At 38.2% G+C, this 21,234-nt stretch overlaps 1 protein-coding gene across 1 annotated transcript in view; it reads right to left on the bottom strand.

Moving 5' to 3' along the window:
* FLRT2 (fibronectin leucine rich transmembrane protein 2) overlaps positions 1 to 20,961 on the bottom strand; it is a 133,233-nt gene extending 112,272 nt beyond the window's left edge. Inside the window, exon 1 of the mRNA XM_042476516.1 lies at positions 20,874 to 20,961. The gene's annotated coding sequence lies outside the window, so the exon portion shown is untranslated. The remainder of the gene's footprint in view (positions 1 to 20,873) is intronic.
* Positions 20,962 to 21,234: the final 273 nt, after the last annotated feature.

Genomic DNA, 21,234 nt, shown 5'->3' with positions numbered 1-21,234 from the left:
AATAATAATAATAATAATAATAATAATAATAATAATAATAATAATAATAATAAGCTTTATTTTTAATTACATTTATTTAAATTAAATTTAGTTTTAATTGTCAGAAACACAATTGAGGAAGCTTACAATTAAAAATAATCCATAAAAACACAATATCCCAATTATTCCCTCCTTCCCCTAAAACATCAATAAATTATTTTTAATTATTATTTTAAATTATTCAAATTTATTACTTAAAATTTAATCTTGGAAAAAAATCCAAAATCCAAAACACTTTTGGTCTCAGGTGTTTCAGATAACAGAAACTGAAACTACTCTTACCATCTCCTTTTCCAATAGAATAGCCAAAATGGTTGAGATAGCGTTCAACACAGAATTTAACTTCCTATGAATTCCTGTTTTTATTTTATTAATATGACCATTTTTAAAAAGTTATTGTAGCTTATGGAAATAGATAGGAAGTGTCTGGGAAATACAAGTTAGGTGAGACTGTAATGCTATTCACATTGGGAGTAATCTTTTGAAAAGTAATAGAACTTTCTTTTGCGTATACAGTCATCCATATTTGCGGCTTTGATTATTCACGGATTTCATTAATATGTTCTCTCTAGGGAATATCTAGATCTTCCAGTGCAACTCTGTGGTCAACTTTAACTAAAAGTTGCACTGAAAGACCATTAGTAGCTACTCCAGTGCCATTGTATGGTCAGTGTATGTTGGACATTGACCACAGAGTTGCACTGGAGGACCTAGAGATTCCTAGAGTGGTGTCCTCTCAGGTAAAAACAGTGTTTTTGTTATTTGCGGTTTTTCCATATTCATGGGGTCTTGTACCCCTAACCCTAGCGAATATGGAGGGACAACTGTATATACATAGAGATGTGCTGAGTTTCTCAGCAGGCAGAATGAAATTTCTAGTAGGGATACCTTTGCCAACCACAAATGACTTAAACATCTTCCCAATATTTGTTGAACTCCCAGGAAAAAAAATCCTAGACCACATGGCTAAGGCACAGGACTCATTTGCTATGGTGCTGGAGAAGAGCGCTGAGGACACTGTGGACAGCCAAAAAGACAAACAAATAAGTCCTTGAACAGATCAAGCCTGAGATCTCCTTGGAAGCCAAGATGATCAAATGGAAGCTTTCCTGCTTTGGCTACATCATTAGAAGGCATGACATATTAGATAAGACAATAATGCTAGGAAACGTAGAGGGTAGCAGAAAGAGAGGAAGATCACACGCCAGATGGACAGACTCAGAGAGGTCATGGGCATGGATTTGCAGGAACTAAGCAGAGTAGTGAAGGACAAGAGTGTTGGAGATGTCTCATCCACAGGGTCGCAATGAGTCAGGGCTGAATCGAGGGCAGTGAACAACGACAACAACTGAAAGGAAATCCAAAACAGCTGCAGGGCCAAAGATTGGGAACAATGGCCCTATTACTCTCTAGCCCAGAATTATATTTGACTAAACAATAAATCCCAGGATTCCCTAGGAGCCATGACAGTGAAAGTGATGTCAAACTGATAAAACTCTGCTATGGAGATACACTTTAAATCAAACCACCTGTCCATCTCAGTAGTATCTGTGCTGACCATCAGCAACATTCAAACGTTGCAGATAACAGCCTTTTTCAAGCCTAGAGATGTGAGGAATTAAAAAGCAATTCTTAGCATACAAAGCGTCAGTTCTGTTGCTAAGTACCAACCTCTTCCCAGTTCACATCCCTTAATGAAATTCATTAAGTGTCCATATCTCTTATGCAATTGTGTTTTATGTGCCTGTGCCAGTGTCAGTGTCAATGGGTAATAAGATCTGGACAGGGCATGAAGATGCACATTTATTCCATTAAAGAAACGACAATCTGAGGGTTAAAAGTCAGATAACACAAGAATGGAAAAGAGAACAATCCTTCCACCCTCACACCAAACCAGTCAGTCACAAAAGTGATATTTCTGCCTAACTGTAGGTAGGGATAAATATTAGGATTTATTCGGAGTCTAAATAATGACCTCTTAAAGTCAATGAGTCTCTGCATTTATGTGAGCGGACTGCCGACTAATAACAACCATAATAATACCTGTTCATACAGAATGTTTTAAAAACAGAATCTCTTATTCCTCCTAATACTTTTGCTCCTATAATTATTGTTCATGACTGCCACTCTATACACTTTAACTTGGGAATAAGTCCCAGTAAACAATGTGTTACTTCCTCCTGAAGAAATGTACCAAAATTACAGCAATTAGCATGTACACTGAGTTGGAAATAGGTCCCATTTGAGTTCCATGGGATTTTCTTCTGGCGTGATTTACCAACCAACATGCTTACAGCAGGGTTGTAAATCAGGTGTTCAGCTGCAGAGAAGGCTGAGGATGCCTACACTAAGAAATAATGCAGTTTGATACCCTGTTAACTGCCATGGCTCCATCCTACAGAATCCTGGGATTTGTAGTTTTGTGAGACACCAATATGCTTTAGTATAAAAGGCTGTAGACCTTGTAAAATGACAAATCACAGGACTCCATAGGTTGGAGCTACAGCACTTTGGTGTCAAACTGCATTACTTCTTCAGTGTAGATGTACCCTGGCGAGCACAAGTCCTTACTCCATAGAATCAAATAGTCTTCTCATTAAACTGATTCCTCCTTGTCACATTTAGGTAAATGATAAATGAATTTATGCATACTGTAGGAGATTGTTTTTAATAAAGGTGTTGGGGTTGGAATTAAAAATTAAAAGTGAAGAGTGAGAACATTAAGAGTGTATGTGTGTGCAAACTTCATATGGGTATGCTTCTCCTTAGTCTAGTGTAGAGCAACTATACTGGTCTTCATCCTCTAAGGCAGCAACAGAAGGGCCACAGCACATAGCAGATGAGTGAAGAAAAGGCAGCGCCAATAGGTACAAAAAGATTTATTAACAGATTGGTTATGAGATTTCTGGATGCATTTCAAACATCTGCATTCTTCCTCAGGGAAAACTATTCAGCATTAATCAGCAGAAACATTCTTGTGGAAATGAGAATTCTCTCTCTCTTTCTCTCTGTGACAGTTCTGTTCTCCATAGGTACATTCTTGTTTCACTGATGTAACCCATTTGGCAGCAAGCAATTAAAGGACTTTTCTTTCCTAAATCTGGCCCAGCACCTTCAAGAGAACAAACTTGTGCAAACATCCCTTTTCTCTACCCAACCACCAGAATGCACCTTGTATAATGCTGGTGAAAGTGTGAGAGTACAGAAATTGGGGCTATACCATTTTTGTACATTAGTGCATTTAGTATTTTAGTTTATTACAGTTTTATTTTTTATTTTGTTGTGTTTTATTGTTGTGTTCTTGATTATATATGCCTGAAGTTCTCCCTTTTGGTAAAAAGGTCATTATAAATAAATGTTATATTATTAGGCATATTTGGAATGAAATGAAACTTTTGGCAACAGGACGAAGCACATCATTCTTCAGAAATCTGTACATTTCCTATGTTTATTATGCATTTTGGCAAGGGAAAAATTGCACACAAAGTCATGTGTAAATCTGAATAAATTTCATGATTAAAAACAGTATACAGGAACACAAATATGGTTTACTCAGTGGAAAATATGTATGAAAATGTGTACCTTAGTAAAAATACGTACATTTCCATGTAGGAAAGAAAGAAAGAATCTGCAAGTCAATACAGAATGCTAGGTGAGAGGAATTTTGAGAAACACAGCAACAATAAAGACATCATTTTCACATCCCTGATGCAAATAGATATGTGTATGTGCCTTCAAGTTGCCTGTCATCTTATGGTGACCCCATGAATTTCATAGGGTTTTCTTAAGCAAGGAATACTCAGGTTTTGCCAGCTCCTCCTAAATATAGCCTACAGCACCAGGAATTCCTTGCTGCTCTCCCATCCAAGTACTAACCAGGACTGACCCGGCTTAACATCCAAGATCAGATGAGATCTGGTGCATTTAGAGTATTTAGGTCCTTCAGACGTTATAATAGTTTCACCAAATTCCTCTCAGCTCTAAAAACCTGTACATTTTTTCCCAAAGTTTCCAAAGTTTATGATGCATTTTGCCAACAAAAAAGAGTGGGGGAAAAAACCATGTGTAAATCTGAGCCATGACCAGAGTGTGCCAATGGTTTTTCTGCTGGCAGATTCCTTTCTCCTTCAAACAAACAAACAAAACCACAATTGTGTCCTTCTACTGTAAGCAAAGCATGAGTTGAAACAGGGAAAGTAATGCTAAGGTCAAGATTCCCTGCAGCTCTCTGGCTGTGTTTGTTCTCACATAGCACCTTGAATTGCTTTGTTAAATATATCTTAATCTGAAATCTTCCTGGAAACATGTAAATAAATAGATGCCGTTGGACTCATCAGGAAGGTTTACACTGTTTGCCTGTGTGTATATGTTTGAGAAGCAAGGGATAGCAAAAGGAGGGGAGAAACAAAATTGTCTCCACTTGTGAAAATGTCTGATAATTGCCCCAAATTACCAGAGTGCCAAAAGAGAGACTTGTGTTTGTATCATCCTATATAGGCTGGACAGACTGACAGTTGGTGCCTCATGAATGCCACTTAATGTCACTTCTCTACCCAAATGTTCTCCTGCCTTTTATTTTTTAGAAAAAATCAGTAGAAAGGCAACAACTTTTGACTCATTTGTGGGTATCTTGCTTATGATGTGGGTTGTGACGTTAGATCTGGGTGTGTTGAACCCCTTCTCACCCTTCCCCATTTTGTTTCCAGAAATCTTTTCCAAATGTGCTGCAACCCTCATGTGGTCTCCTCTCTTTCCACTGCCTCATTACCATTTTTAATTCTTTAAACTTCTGTAGAACTTTAGCACTATTGGTCTAAACTTTTATTTTTAAAAATGTCATTATCTCCAGAACTTCAATGCTGCTGCACTGTTGCTAGAAACTACTGTGGTGGTATTGTTGTGTTTTCCCTTGGTAAGAGTGCCTATAAGCACACTCCCTCTTTCTCCCGTTTTCCTCTGTGCCTCATTTCATCAGAGAGAGTGGGTGATGTCGCAGTGAAGAAAACCACAGCAATGCTATCAGAAGAGGTTACAGCAATAGCACAAAATATTTTGTGATTATTTTTTTTAAAAAAGATGGGTCTTTCTAAGGAAAGGTGACCAGTTTCCCTAGGGATATATTGGCCATGTTAAATTAAGTAGGAAGGTGAGTAGGCTACAAAAGCATAACAAGTTAACACCCACAACCTACATTATAAAGCTCTGCCCCAAATAAAATGAACTGCAACAATAGATATTTGAAATTCAAAATATACCAGGAAGGAAAAAGTGCTACATTCAATTAATGGTACGAAGTTGGGATAATTGATGGGAATTACCAGGAAATACACCAGAACAAGATAAACATCATTTGGATCTTAAGAAATTAACCACTATAGCCTGACACATTTGGCCAGTCTGGGTGGGCCAATAGATTAGGTGACTTCCACGTTAGTGAGGTGATAAATCCATTCCACATTCTGGTTTGAATGTTAAAGATATTGTCCACTAAGCTGAATGTTTTATTGGATAATATTCAGCCCCTGGAAGAACTTATCTATAGTTCACACTAAAACCAGGAGTAGATTCACTGATCCACTGACCTGGAAACCACCAGCTGCTACTGTTTGTGTCTGACCTTCCAGATATGGATGGGTATCAATACTTGTCTAGTACCAATGAGACTGCTATATGTTGCCCACCCCTCAGAAAACCAGGCAGTTTTAAGATACTCTGCTTTCAATATAAGGACTTTGGCATGGATCCCATTGCACTTTCTTCACAATTCCATGTCTCAAGAGAAGATATAGAGAGGCTATGTACTGGTCAAGAAATGCAGTCAAGAAATCATAAGACGACTAAGGGGCAAAACAGATCGGCATAAGAAGCTTCTGGGCTTCTTCAACAGAGTCGGCGTCTTAACCACTTGAGCCACCACATCCCTAATTGATGGCTTAATGATGGTTAATTCTTTTCCTGAGAGGTGCTGAGTACTACAGTTAGTCCAAAATAAGCTTTGGAGTAGGTAAGAGAATTGGAAAAACTTTCTTTTTTGGACAAAGATTTCCCAGCCAGGATCTCACTAGCCATGCTGGCTAGGGGATTCTGGGGTTATAGCACAAAGAAGTAAATCTTCCAGTGTCTTGGTGTTATTTAATTTTCTTTTAATCTGCTTTCTTCCTTCACTCCTATCTTTTTTCCAGAATAAAGGGATATTAATTTGTACAGTTGGGGATGTATTCCTCAGATAAAATTGCTGTTAATATTTAATCATCAGAAATGTGCAAAAAAATTATCCACAAAGTAAAACACTGCCAAGGTCATAGGTAACTTAACATTATTTCTATTGAGTCTTATTGATTTAAAAGTGACTTCAACAGCATATGGTATGACAGCATCATACAAAAAAAGATTTATGTAAGGAGGCAGCTTTCTGGATTCTTCTTGAAGAAAAATGTGAAAACTGACTATTGAGAAATTCTTTCAAGGATTGTGATATTTTATGATATTCCCACATATGACACCAAAAATGTGTTTTTTTTTTAACTCCAGCTATAATATTGCTGAAAAACCTTCAGTAGTTCCTACACATTTAATTTTAGAAAAACTTCTGTTCAATTTTCACTCCTGTGTTGACCATATTCACGCATGCATAGAAACAGCAGAAGAGTCTCAAAAGCATTTTTCATGGCATCCATGAAGACAGGTTTATTTCTAAAAGATTTTTAAAAGAACAAACAAATTAATTTCTGAAAGATTTTCAGTAAAACTAATTGCCTTTCTTAAACAGATGGACAAATAAGAAAATTAAGTCATATACATGTTACCTAGAGAAGATGCAAAGGAAGAAAAGCTTGCAGTCTTATTTTAAAAAAAATCTTGCCTATGACAAAGGCATTGAATAATTCAGGACATTTATAGATTAAAGGTTTTCACACTAGCAAATGAAAGGTTCTGTGCAGGTATTGTATCTTTTTAAAAAGGGGGGAGAGAGAGAGAGTGATTTCCCATGGACTTTTTTTTTAAAGAAATGGTATTAAAACAGCAAGTGGAAAATAATATTATCTGGTGTCCTGGCAAAATTCAATGAAGGGGTCAGGGCAATGTTGTGGTACGCATCAATGGGGTCTATTTCTCGTACTGAGCTCTTGGACCAAACCAAAGGTTACAGCCAATGGAGCATTTACGGTAGCAGAAAACACATCTGTTTGCACAAGAGTAGTCAATCTCTCTTATTCACTGCTGCACTGACCCCTAAAATTGTTCCTGTGTTGGGGGACCCTGCAAGCATTTATTATTTATTATTTAATTTATTTAATTTCTTTGCTCCCTTTCTCCCAGAGGCTGAAAGAGTGTGACTTACCCAACTTCATCTAGTGGGTTTCCATGGCTGACTAGACACTTGAACTTTGGTCATAAGCCAATCCTCAAACCACTACACTGTGCTGGCTTCCACACACACACACACACACACACTTGTCCCGCCAAATTCACTAGGATTAGGGGCACATGACCCCTGTGAATATGGAAAAATCACAAATAACAAAAACACCATGTTTTTACCTGAGAGGACACCTCTCTAGGAATCTCTTAAGTCCTCCAGTGCAACTCTGTGGCCAACATCAGACAGACACTAACCATAGAACTGCACCGGAGGAGCTACAAATGCCTAGTAGAGTATTCTCTGTAGAAATATCTAGGTCTTTCAGTGCAACTTTTAGTTAAAGGTGAACATAGAGTTGTACTGGAGGACCTAGATATTCCTAGAGAGAACATATTAATAAAATCCGTGGATAATCAAATCCGCAAATATGGGGGGACGAGTGTATATGGGTTATGTGACACAAAACTTGGAGTTACGAATCAGTTGAACATTTTATTTCACCAGACGATTGATTGCAGTACATCAGTCCTGATAATTAAGGATAAATGTGTGTGTGTGTGTGTGTGTGTGTGTGTTTTGATTTTTCATGTATATTTAAAGCTTTTGGCTGTCTTTGGACAACAATCACCTTGTCCTTGGTATGTACACCATCTTCTTACATTAATTTACATTAATAGCAAATGGTTCTTGCAGAAGAGGTATGTATACAACTGAATATAGAGCAAGTACATTGCAACAGGTCAGACTTCAAGTTAGTTAAGAAAAGGGGCTTGGTGAATTCTGAAATCTGAAACCAGTGATTTCATTATTGTCAGATGTTTGGGAGAGTTGATGGCATTGGAGAAGTGACTGCAGATGTGCAAAGCTACTGAAACATCCATCATTCAATTAGGAAACTTATCTCTGGCAGCAGAAAGATAGAAAAGAGTTAACTTAATGAGGTGTGAGTTTATTACTGGGGGTGCAGGAGGAACACAACAGAAACGTATGGGGCCAGTATTCATTTTGATGTTGTATGAAGAATATTTTGACATTGAAATGAATCACATTTTTTCTCATATAGTTACCCTCTTTCTTCACAAGCACAGTGACTTGGGGTTTTATTAATCCTTCAAGATAGTAAGAAAACCCATCTAATGTGTAAACACATTTGTAAAACCTTTCCAAGGGCTTGTGAACTCAGGATGAGCTTAAAAGCAAGGTGATCTTTCCATTTCCCCCCCCTTTCAAACTTTGTCTGCCTTGGTCCAGTAAAGTATGTATCAGGAAGAGCTCATTTGGTGGAATGTTTTATCATCTCTCAACTGACCTACAGTAAGTAGCTGTTTTTTTATGTCTTCATCTCCATTTGCTTCTACTGCCCTGCTGAGTCACTTTGAACCAATTAAAGCAAGGATGTACTACAGCTTATCATTTCCAGGATTTACTTAAAACCATTTAGCTTCACATTTGTTGTTCACTTTGTGTAAATGACATGTAACTAAGAGCTCCTGTATTGGGAAAATTAATTCTTTACTTTTATTTATAGTTTTAAAAGTAGCCTGTTACAGTTATAGTCCAAATGTCAAAAATCAATTAATTACTGTAATAGTACAATTTTAAAAAATAATTATTTTCCTCCCTGTGGCAGAAAATAATTTACTGTATATATAAATCTAGAAAGTGGTCAAAAAATTGATCAGAAAACCCAAGTTATCCACAGGTCAATATAAGTTCTGTATTCTAACTCTTATATAAAAAGGAACCATCCCCCAGTGAAAAACAAGAACGTAATCTGTTCTGGAAGCACTGACCCCCACCATACTCTCTCATCCAGCCAGCCTTTAGTATGATCACAAACAGTTATGCCTGCTGGGATTTTGTAAGTTCTTTGGCATTGCTTTTCTTTGCTTCATCCTTTAGATCCTTTGTAAGATGCCCCTATGGTTTATCTCCAACTTATCCATAGGTCATATCAAAACCCATAATTTTGGTCCCCAAACCTGCCCTTGTTATAGTCGAGTATACATGGTACCTTTTAAAAAATGTTACAATCCTGGAACTGCTCACTGGGGGATTCTGAGAGTTAAAGTCTCCAGACTAAATTTTCAGATTTCTCCAAATTTGTAATATGCCTCTTGTTCTGAGGTTATGTGGGCTCAACATTTGCATCTATGTTGTTTAAAAAATAAAAGTCCATTTTTGAATACTTGTCTGTTTTCTTTTGAATTCATTTATTTTTATGGTCTGAGTTTTTGAAATGCCATACAAAATAGGAATTTCTATTCCGCAGTCCTGAAGTTTCTACCCTGACGTTCTGCAGGTCATACAATTTATATGTTCAAATTTGAAGAAAATTTCCCTGGCTTGAATGGAAACTCAATATCATAATTTCCTACATATACACACTTCTGAAGAATGAAAAACAGCTTCCATTTGTGCTCATCTATTTTTTTAGATTAGGGCAGCTTCAACCAATAACATACCTATTTGAATGCTCTGCAATTTCTGGTTGTGGCTAGGGGCAGAAAGCTTCAGAGAACTGGGAATAAAGAAGCCACAAAAACATCTAGCTTAAGAAAGAACTTTCAAGTTCTTTTATTTCCTCCCACTGTCTCAGTACTCACATTTTGTGAAGCACACAACCCTGCACAACTGGCCTATTGTTAAACATACTGATTTGTCTTTCTTAACATTTCCCTTTCTATTCACATCACTCATTAATGGCACCAAATGGCTTGCCTCCTGACTTTAAAAAAATACAGTAAAAAAATCAAACCCCACTTTACTTATCATATTTTATTAGGAACAAAGAGTAACTCTTATGCCATAAAAGCTTGTCAAAGTCATAATTACAATTCATTTGTCTGTATTCAGCTGCCTGTCATCTGCTAGCATTCTGAATGCTCTGTGTCTCTCTCTGCATTTGTTGGAATTCTCTTTAATTATTTACTGCTCCTCGATCATTCATTACTGATTGCTAACTGCTATCGGCTCTCTCACTGCCTCTGGTTTTCCTGGCCTTGTATCAATGCCGCTTGTAACCTTCAAGCCGTTCCAAGCAAAAAATGTTGATGCTGCTTATTAACATTTTCATTCTGCAAATGTATGAAAATATTCTTGTTTACACAAGTAACAAGTATGTTTATCTGCACGACCAATCTACTAGCACTATCTGCCAAAACACAGGAAGAAGTTAGCCATAAGAATAGGATCTGAGAATGCTAGGTTTTGCTCAACTGTTTTTGGTGCTAGGCAAAACCAGTGGCCTAAGACCTATAGATAGGTCCAATTACAATAGAACCATAGAATCAATGCAATTTACTTATAGGTTGTTGTTGTTGTTGTTGTTGTTGTTGTTGTTATGGGCCTTCACATTGACTTGCACCTATGTGGACTCTATCATAGGGTTTTCTTATTCAGTGAAAATTTGCCTTTGCTTTCCTCTGAGCCTGACAGGATATGATTTGGCCAAGACCATCCAGTGTGTTTCAATGGCTGAGTAGGAATTCACAGAATTATAGAATCTCAGAGCCACAAGGACCATTAGTCCAACCCCCTGCCATGCAGGAATACCCAACTGAAGCACTCATAAATGATTCCTCTATTTGAAGACTTCCAATGATGGAAACCCACCACTCTCTGAGGCAGTCTGTTCCACTGAGAAACAGCTCTTATAGCCACAATGATCTTCCTAATGTTTAGACAGAATCTCTTTTCTTGAAATTTGAATCCATTGGCTCATGTTCTAGTCTATGGAGCAGCAGGAAATAAGCCCACTGCATCTCCTAAATGAAATGAAATTTCAGTTATTTAAAAGACAGCTATCATGTTACCTCTCACCCCGGTCTCCTTGAGTCCTAATCCATATCTCAAACAATTGCACCAGATTGGTTCCATGTACTGTATTGCTTTACCACTCAAGAATTGATTCAATCGGTCTACTCTAGTCGGGTCTAAGCAATAGGATGCAGGCCAGTGTTTCATTTTGAAACAGAAGAGATACAGGGGCATGAACCTAAGAAGAAGATGATTCTGTTGTCTTTGAAATCCGTCCCTCCATTCCTTATCAGTTTGAGGCCCAGTGACAATTTCCAGTTTAAAAAGTTCAATATCTAATGTAGCACCATCCTTTAATGGGTCTGCACCATCTTAAATTCCACGTGACATGTTTAAATAAACCATACATCAAAAATTGACTCCCATGGAATAGCCTTATCTGTAAAGTGATAAAGAATATCTATATCTTAAAACAGCTTTTCCAGAAATCAAACTTTGCCACCATATTTTCTGTTCTGTCAGCACTCTGCTTCATCTGCAGGCCTGATAGACTAGTGGCCACACTAAACATTAACTTGAGTACATAGTTTGTAGATATGGTCTGTTCTTTTTTCCTCATTCAACTGTAAATTTAGAGGAATTCAGTCCTGATTGAGGATGAGAATAGGACTTTAACCTTTTAACCAATCATTGGGACAACAATCTGAACTGGTGCCTTCTGTGCCTGTAACTTGCATACAGGGAGAGGAAATTCCCACTGAAGTGCAGTGGTGGAGTCACAACACTACATGCTGTCTTCAGATGGTATGTGGGGAAGACTATCTAGGTCCTTAAAACAGGCTCATCTAGCCCTGGGACTGCCAAGAATGAGAACAGGCTGAAAAACAGTTTAATTCTCCATTTGAGAACACAGAAGATCCCTTAGAGCCTTCGACCGTGTCTCTGTCTGAAATGTAACTCACACTATGCAGAAGGAAGAGAACAGGGAGTTTCCTAGATAGCATCCATATTTTTTTAGTGTAAGATTAATGTAAGATCAGTTTGATCATCATCTTTGGGTTACTAGTGCACAATGAACACACCTCAGCAATCCATCCAAGAACATTTGACCTCACGAGAAAATCTTAGGACCCAGTAAGTCCAAGGCTTGAAACAGATGCACACCCTCCAACTATCCTGATTTGGCAGAGACACTCCAAATCAATCCTCTGTCATCCCCCTTTTCAAGTGCTTTTAAAATGTCCAACCCAAACAAAAACACACACACAAAAATCCAAATTGTTATACAGTATATTACTTATATTTAACATGGAGGGCAGCAACCTATATAAAAGAGAATCGCCTGTCCTTGGGAGTTAAAAAGAAGAGGGAGTTTATTCCTCTTTTTCATTTAGAAAAAGTGGTCTGGGGAGTCTGGATAGGTCACAAGAAACCTTTGGGAGCCATGTGGAGTCTCAAGGTCCAGTTTGCCTATCCTGTATGAACTTGGTCTTTGTGTATTACATAATTGCCCCAATTATCCTAAATAGGGATGTAATTTTTTTGTAAAAAAAATTGTATTGTATTGCTGTTTGTAAGAACAAACAATTTCACCACCACCACCACCCTGCTCCAGGAAAGTTCTTTAAAACTGCAGTTTTTAAAGAGTATTTGCATTTTGGGACATACTATTTGCAGATAAATGCACATGTTCTTTTTCAAATCCAGTTTTCTGTGCCAACAATGTCTTGGTTTTATTTTGTTTTGTTTTTTTATCACAAAAGCATGGCTTTTTGTGTGTAATAAGCATGAACTGTGAAGATTCTTGCCCATCTAGATCTTTTCTCATCCGGGTTTCCCAGCATTTGTGAAACCAATTTTTCAACTATGTTTTTGAAAATTTTCAAATACTCTTTCCATTGTGGATTCCAGCTCCTTAGGAGAGATACTCCATGACCCACCTCTACCACTACTGAATTATGCTGAAATGACCCAAGATCTTAATTACATCCAGCAGTATAGGACAAAATGGACAAGGAGGGAGACTAAAAATACAACTAACCAGTGAAGCACATTTAAGAAGATTAATCATTTCTACCACCAAGCAATGGCTTTGTGCTTCCTCCTTAATTTTCTAATCATCACATCTCTTTATACCTTTACATGCTCTGTTAAAATGTCCCTGAATATGAATATCTCTTTCTTGTGCATGTTCTTGATCAAGGCCACTCACAGTCCTATTTGACAAGCAAAGTAGACAGAGACTCTAAGTTTTATACAGGGATAACATATATTGAATCAAATACCACAGGGAGAATGGCTTCCCCAACCCACTTCACAGTTTATCAGAGGTCTGTTGGCAACCAATAACTTGTCAGCTATTACTTCACCCACCCACACAGCCCAGTTGCTGCTTAATATTTTTTTTTCCTCCTCTCTGTTCTCAAAGAAAAATTATGTGAGGGATTTCAAGATTGCTCAGAATTTCCCCTGTATACACAGTCTTTCAGCCTCAAAGCATGGCAATGGCAAACTCCTTCTGAAGAAACTTGCCAAGAAAATCCTGTGATAGATTTGCCTTAGGGGTGCCCTAAGTCAGAAATGACTGAAAGGCACACAACAACAACAACCTAGCGAAATCTCTCTCATAAAAAAGGGCATCATGTCCATCACATGATTGAAGTACTATTATGTATAGAATCATAGAACTGGAAGATACCACAAGGGCCTTCCATTTTACATACTGTATATACTCAATTATAAGTGGCCCTCATGTATAAGTCGAGGGCAAGTTTTGGGGCCTAAATTATGGATTTTGCTATGACCCGTGGATAAGTCAAGGGTAAAACTTAGGGGCATATAGCAAAGGGTCTAAAGGATGAAGCAAAGCAAAACAGTGTCAAGCAACTTACAAAATTCCAGCAGACATAACTCTTTATGCTTACCTTTAAGACTGGATGGATGAGAGATTAGAGGGGGTCGTTGCTTCCAGGACAGTCATACTCTTGCTTTTCACCAGGGAATTGTTCCTTCTTTTAAATAAGAGTTAATATACAGTACTTAAATTGACAAGTCGACTCAGGTTTTTTGGGGTCAATTTTTGACCTAAACTTCCAGACTTATATATATATAAGTATATACTGTAATTGATTGTTATATTTTATATAATTTAAGTGTGCTTAAATGCAATGGCTCTGTATATCCAGGGTATCTATGCTCCAGCATCAGAATAGGAATAAAGGAGGATGCATTAGACTGAGTAAGACCATTGATCCATGTAGACCAGTTTCATCACCTCTGACCAGCATGTCCTGGCAGATTTCTTTGCACTCCTACCTGGAAATCTGTAGTGTTCCTTGCTGGTCTCTCATCTAAATAATAACCAGGCCTAAATCTGTTTAGCTTCCTAAACCAGCGGAGGATAAATGTGCGGTTTCATGACCTACACAATTACACTGTCAAATGGTGATTCCTGCTTTGAAGCATTAATTCACATGGCGTTGTTCAGAGTTCATTAAGCAAGCCAGACAAACAAGAAGCAGCACCCACCCCTCCGTTTTGAGTTTCATCGCATGGCTTGGACACAGGGAGTGTAAATCTACTGAAGACCTTCTGACTTATAGCACAGTCTCTTGTATATTGCAGAACAGGCTCACATATACTATTAAGTAGGCATGGACCAAGACCCATGTTGTCATCTCATGCTCAAAATGGCAGGCATTGAACTAGTCAATTGTGACAACTCTATGAAATATTGTGCTCACAGTGACTGACCTAACTGTGCACTTTCTTTTCCTCTCACTATTGTTGAGGTGTGTGCTGTGGCATCTGGTGGCTCTGTTTCCAGTAGAGTAGTGACTCTGCTCCAGGTTTTAGTCCAAAATTTAAAGGAGCCATTTAATAGAAGTATAGTGTCTAGATCAAGCGAAGTAATAGTGCCACTCTATTCTGCCTTGGCCAGGCCTCACCTAGAATACCGTGTCCAGTTCTGGGTACCACAATTCAAAAAGGACGTTGACAAATTGGAGCGTGTCCACAGCAGGGCAACTAAAATGGTGACGGGTCTGGAAACCATGCCTTATGAGAAAAGCTTTAGGGGGCTGGGTATGTCTAGCCTGGAGAAAAGACAGTTAAGAGGTGATATGATTACTCTCTTTAAGTATTTGAAGGGGTGTCACATTGAGGATGAAGGAAGCTTGTTTTCTGCTGCTCCAGAGATTAGAACACGGAACAATGGATGCAAGTTCCAGGAACAGATTACACCTCAACATTAGGAGGAAAGTCCTGACAGTAAGAGCCGTTTGACAATGGAACACCCTCCCTTGGAGCGTGGTAGGGTCTCATTCCTTGGAGGTCTTTAAAGAGAATCTGGATAGCCATCTGTTGGGGATGCTTTGATTGTGATTTCCTGCATGGCAGGGGGTTGGACTGGATGGCCTTTGTGGTCTCTTCCAATTCTACAGTTCCATGATTCTATGATGCTGAACTCAGCACTTTGGACAGGACCTTTAAACTCTGAAGAGCAAATTTACTACTTCACTGACATGGGAGCCACCAGTCACCACTAGTTGTGTGCCATGGTGCATGGGTGTGCACACTGTTTGTGCATATATATTAGCTGCATGGTGTGTCAGAAAGTGAGGTGTCCCAATCCACTTGGGATCATAAGCCAAGCAGTATCAGACATAGCCTATGGGAAGCCCACCAGCAGGACATGAGCAGGACATGAATCCCATAGTTTCGGCTCTGGACATCCATAGTGGTGGCTTGTGACCCTCTATGAAGTTCTCTTAGAACAGCCTGACTCTCAAGCTGGGGGAAAAAAGGTTTGTGACTCTTGATTCTTCCAGATGTTGTGAATATCTGACATGTTTCACTGTATATCACTCCTGCTTCATAAGCTCAACTTTTAAAAACTTTTAAACACTTGAGTATAGGCTCTGTTTGCTCAGAGACACTCCTGCTACAGCACCACAAAGAAATTCACTTGCAATGTCTTTGCTTTCTTCTTGTTCTAAAGTAATTAAAACAGTCACTTTTAGCTAGGACTCTAACAAACCACATCTGACTTGTGGTGCAAAATCCATCTAAGTATTGAAGCCACACATCCCAACATGACTAAAAAGAGTACCACATTTACAGTGACACCACAAAAAGAATAAAATTATCCTCGCTGTTTGTTGTTTGCATGCCTTCAAGTTGTTTTCAATCCTAAGGCATCCTAAGGCAAACCTATTATGGGGTTTTCTTGGCAAGATTGGTTGAGAGGAGGTTTTCTATTGACTTCCCCTGAGGCTGAGAGCATGTGACTTGTCCAAGGTCACCCAGTGGGTTTCATGGCCAAGCAGGGAATCGAACTCTGGTCTTCAGAGTCATAGTCCAAAACCATTATGCCTTGCTGCTTTGCAATCACAATGAAATTTAATTATGCCTTAACTTCTGAAACAAGGGGCCTGAATATAAGCAAGTCATTATTTATAACTAGTTACTGTACTTCCAAAGATCTGGTTGTAACAGAAGAAAATGTTTTCTCCACAACATCTTGTTAGCATTGAACTGCAACCTATACAGTGACTTTAAAGGCGTGAAGATGGATGTTGTGCATGCAGCCTTCAGAATGAAGGAAATGCACATTTATCTATGCAAAAACAAATGCCAGCAAAGGCCTAAAACTATAATGTCTGAAGGTGGGAGGAGAAAGGAATGCAGGCAACTTGAAAATGGTATAAACAATTTAGTATTCATTTTGATCCCATGTATTGTTCAATCTTTCAACAGCCTGTCATTGTTGTTCCTTTGAACGATTCTTTGTAAGCCGGTAAACAACAGGACAAACTCTCTACTTTTAAGACAAAAACTTCAGTCAAGGTTGTTTACTTTATTGCTTGCCTTTGTAAAAGAGCTTTTACCCCCCACATAATTTTGTGGTTTTGCCTTTCCAATGCAGATTCAAAACACTCACTTCTAGGCAGATACCTGCTTCAAATAATCTCCAACCTGTGTCTACACAACTCATATGGTTGTATTTCACACTAACTGTGCATAAGTGATGTAGTGTCTCTTTTCTTAGAATACATAGAGAACTAGTACTGTGAAAGTGCAAGGAATGTAAGTGGATCCATTTTAAATGAAAGTCGTTCCTGTGTCTCTCTCACACTATACAATTATAGCACTTTGATATGGAATTCTGAGATTTGTAGTTTGGTGATGCAGTAGAATTCTCATTCTGTTTCCATTTTTTGGCCATGACAGTACATATCCCAGGATTCCATAGAACAAGCCCATGATAATTAAAGCACTATAAACACGTGAAAGAGATACAGCAAGGCTCCAGGAATGGAGATTCATCTTTTAAGTAGGTTGCTGGAAGGCTGTTCACTGTCTAATATTTTAAAAAGTAATAATTTCCCAAAACCAAACCATTTGTCTTCTGATCAGTTTTGTTTTTGCTTTGTTTTGAACTTTGGTGATTTTTTTTTACAGTTTTTGTGGCCTGAGAGGGCCAATGTTGCTGAATAAAATCATTTATCATTCTCCTCCTTAGCATCCTTGACTGTACATTGCTTGTGACAATATCATTGACAACTTTGCAAGCTAAGGTCCAGAAGATGCATAGATCATATAAGGGGGATATGGATCAATCCTCCATTCCGAACATTAGCAAGTGAACCATGATGGGAAATGAGGATCCCGTACCCAATGAAAGAGAAAAAAGGATTCCACTGACCCTTATGCCAATCTCCTCCTATAATACAATTGTACTTATGGAGTGATGGATACTGAAAATTATTATTGAAATATAGACAGCCCTCCACATTGGTTGAGGTTAGAAGCACAGGACCCCCATGAAAATAGAAAAACTATGAACAATTCTAATGCTGCCCTCCCCCACCCCAGCCATATTTAACACAAACAAAAAGTAGAATCAGCAGATTCAACCCACCATAGATGTGTTTAAGGTAGCAGGATTCCTTTGCAAGACAGAAGTGAACAGCTTGCTGCTATCTCCACTGCTGTCTTATGCCACTTTTAATAGGGACTTACAAGCCTCATAGTCTCTCAGTCTTGCGAGGCCAATCCCTATTAAAAACAGCATAGGGCAATAGTGGAAGCAGCAGCAAATAACCTGTGAACAATCAAATCTGTAAACATCAAACCCACAACTGTGGAGGACTGACTGTAAATCTATCAGTCCTCTATATATCCCAGTCCTAATGACCATGGGTCAACGACAGCTGTTCTTATCTTTTGCCCAGCTGAAGGAAATCCATGAGTTCCATAATCAGAAGATGTTATCACCAACTAAGAGAAAACCAGCAAACACCCTCTGTTATACCCTGCAATGGAATGACTATTTGGCAATACACTAATAGAAATCCATGATCCCTTTAGCTTCCTCTCTTGGAACACTCCACCAAGATACACTATCTCAAGATCCAGCAATAAATGCCTGAGTGTTGAAACCTTGAAAAATCCCTTCTCTCCTGATATGACACATCAGATCATAAAATGACATCACTGGAACAACTAGCTTGTCTTTTGTCCTTGTGTTTGGTCAACATTACCAAGAATATAGACAGCATTTTGATGATAAGTGGTGTCAATCACTTTGAAAGCTGGTAATTCAACTTTCCGGACTGTAAAATAAAAGCTGTTTGTTTTTCAAAGAGTTAATCCTTTCAAGAGATGTCAATAAAAGCTTGTTGGGCTCAGAAATGAACTATGTGGAGGTCACAATCCATTCCTCAAATAAAAGATGGGCATTTACACCTTGAAAAAGAGAAAATCATGTCTTACCCTTCCATCTACCCTAAAACACTTATTCCTACTCACTAAGACTTCCTGACCACCACATGGCCATTCCCTTTAAATACAACTTGAATGTGAAAAAATATTTTCTTGGACTACAACTCCCAGAACCCATGAATCATCATGACCAGTGGCTAAGTTGCTTGAGGGAGTGAACAGTAACACTCCCAGACTCTGTTGCAGATCTTCAGCCTCTACTATATGGATGATGGTAGAACCTGGTTATAGGTGTGTGATGGAGAGAGCAGGACATGCTAGCATATCCCATTTATTTCATTTTTAATTCACAAGGCTTTCAACACTTGACCAGAATTTTTCACTTGTTAAAAATCTGCTCTGTCACCCTCGAGTTGCAATGGATGCAGCATACTCTGCATATACACTGAATTTCACATATCATTGTATTCCCCCCCCCCCCCCAAAAAAAAAATCTAGTCATCAGTACTCACTCTTGTATCATTCACATCAGGGTCATTTTATCTATCATGGCAAGCATGCCAATTTTTTGCTGCTAAAGTTACATCACTGCATACTAACCATGTCAATTCTATTTACCATTTTCAGACAGTATTTTTGGCTAAAAACGATTTTTGTTTTGTTGGTGGGATGAGTGATTCTGTGGCGATGGCAAGTCTATACTGCCATATATAAAGGTGGACATCTATCATTTGGGGCTATTTTCAGATGCAAAATCTTCCAAATATTGCCTCCCCAATGTGAGACCAGGGGGCTTCACAGGCCACAGAAGTAGGCTTTCCTCACTCCTATGGGCTTAGTTATTCTTAAAGCCATCCCAATAAAATCAGTAACAATAGTAGTAGTAGTAAAAGCCAGGAACATCTTAAATCCCATTTCTTTAAACTGAACTATTCTAAACCTAAGTGTAGATCCAACCCCACATTTTTATAGCATTGCAAGATTACAAAGTGTAAATGCAACAACACACGTGAGGAAAGTCTACCCACTGTTTAGTGTTTTTCCATTGACTGTAGTGACACAGATGTAAGCAGGCAAACTTTAGATGTCTCACCAAAATTAACATAATTTAAATAACTTAAACTTCGTGTACAAATACATACACATGTATATGATACATATATATCATACAGCTATACTTTGCAGGGTAACAATGAGCTATAGCCTACTGGTGAGCATACATTTTCTGGTAAACCTATGTTTACATTGGTGTAAATATGCAAAATAATTTATAGTAGACAGACTGCATTTCCAGAATGTGCCTTGTCAAGTGAGAATAATTATAAAGAGGCTATATCCTAATCTCCCAAGCAAAGTGTGTCATATTTGCAGTGACATTCTTTTTCTTATCCATGTTGCAGTAGGAAAACAGTTGGTATAGAAACACAAGAACAGCACATATAAGACTTCAATTTTGCAAAAATCACTGATGCATAAATGTTGTATCCTCAGCTCATCTCTTTAATTGCATTAATCCTGATGCTCATATGCACATTTCATTTTCAGTGTCATAATCAAAATTTGCCAGTGGAAAAAAATCTGATGCATATTAGAAAATAAACAGGATTTAAAGAAATCAAATGAGAAATTGGATCAACTAGATAATGAGAGGGAGAAAAGATTTAACAGAGTGACAACAGAAATGGTGACAAATAAGCTTCACTTTCTCATTAAGTAAAAATAAGATGATTTCCCCAAATTAACTAATTTCTTTCTACACTGAGGAGCAAATGGATATTTATGATGGGGATTATTTCCTGTGCATATTTACTTGAGCCGATCAGACAGTTCCTCAGACTGTGGTCTGACTTTCTTAAGCAATGTCATCTTCAAATATGATGAAGAAGCAACAGAAGGGCTAGAAGCCCATAAGGAAAAACAATTTACCTTCTATTAATTTGCTTTCTTAATTAAAAAGAAAGTTACTTTGAAAACTTTCCTCACTTACCAGACAGCATGTTTCAAGAAATCCAAAGGGAAGAGAACATATATCTCCTTCAGACTACATGAAATCCTGAGATGACTCTTCCAGGGTAACCAGGTCAACTTGTCTCAGCGTGGTTCTGCTGAAAGCTCCTGTGTTTCTAGGGAAGTTGTTTGTGCTGGTTGGGTGGGAGTGAGTTAATCACTCATCTGATACCACAGTCCAGGCTAAGTAGGAAAGCCCCACACCAAGGAGAGAGTATTTCAAGAGGATTTACTCCACCTACTCTATAATCTCTGGCAGCCTTATGAATTGAAGGAGACAGAGAGAGAGACAGCAAACCAGGTTTCCTCCTGCTTTTGATATGTTTTTCACTTTGCAATGC

Source organism: Sceloporus undulatus, chromosome 1 (genome assembly GCF_019175285.1).
Source record: "Sceloporus undulatus isolate JIND9_A2432 ecotype Alabama chromosome 1, SceUnd_v1.1, whole genome shotgun sequence".
In the NCBI taxonomy this organism is placed as follows: Eukaryota; Metazoa; Chordata; class Lepidosauria; order Squamata; family Phrynosomatidae; genus Sceloporus; species Sceloporus undulatus.
This window is presented reverse-complemented; position numbering and strand designations above follow the sequence as displayed.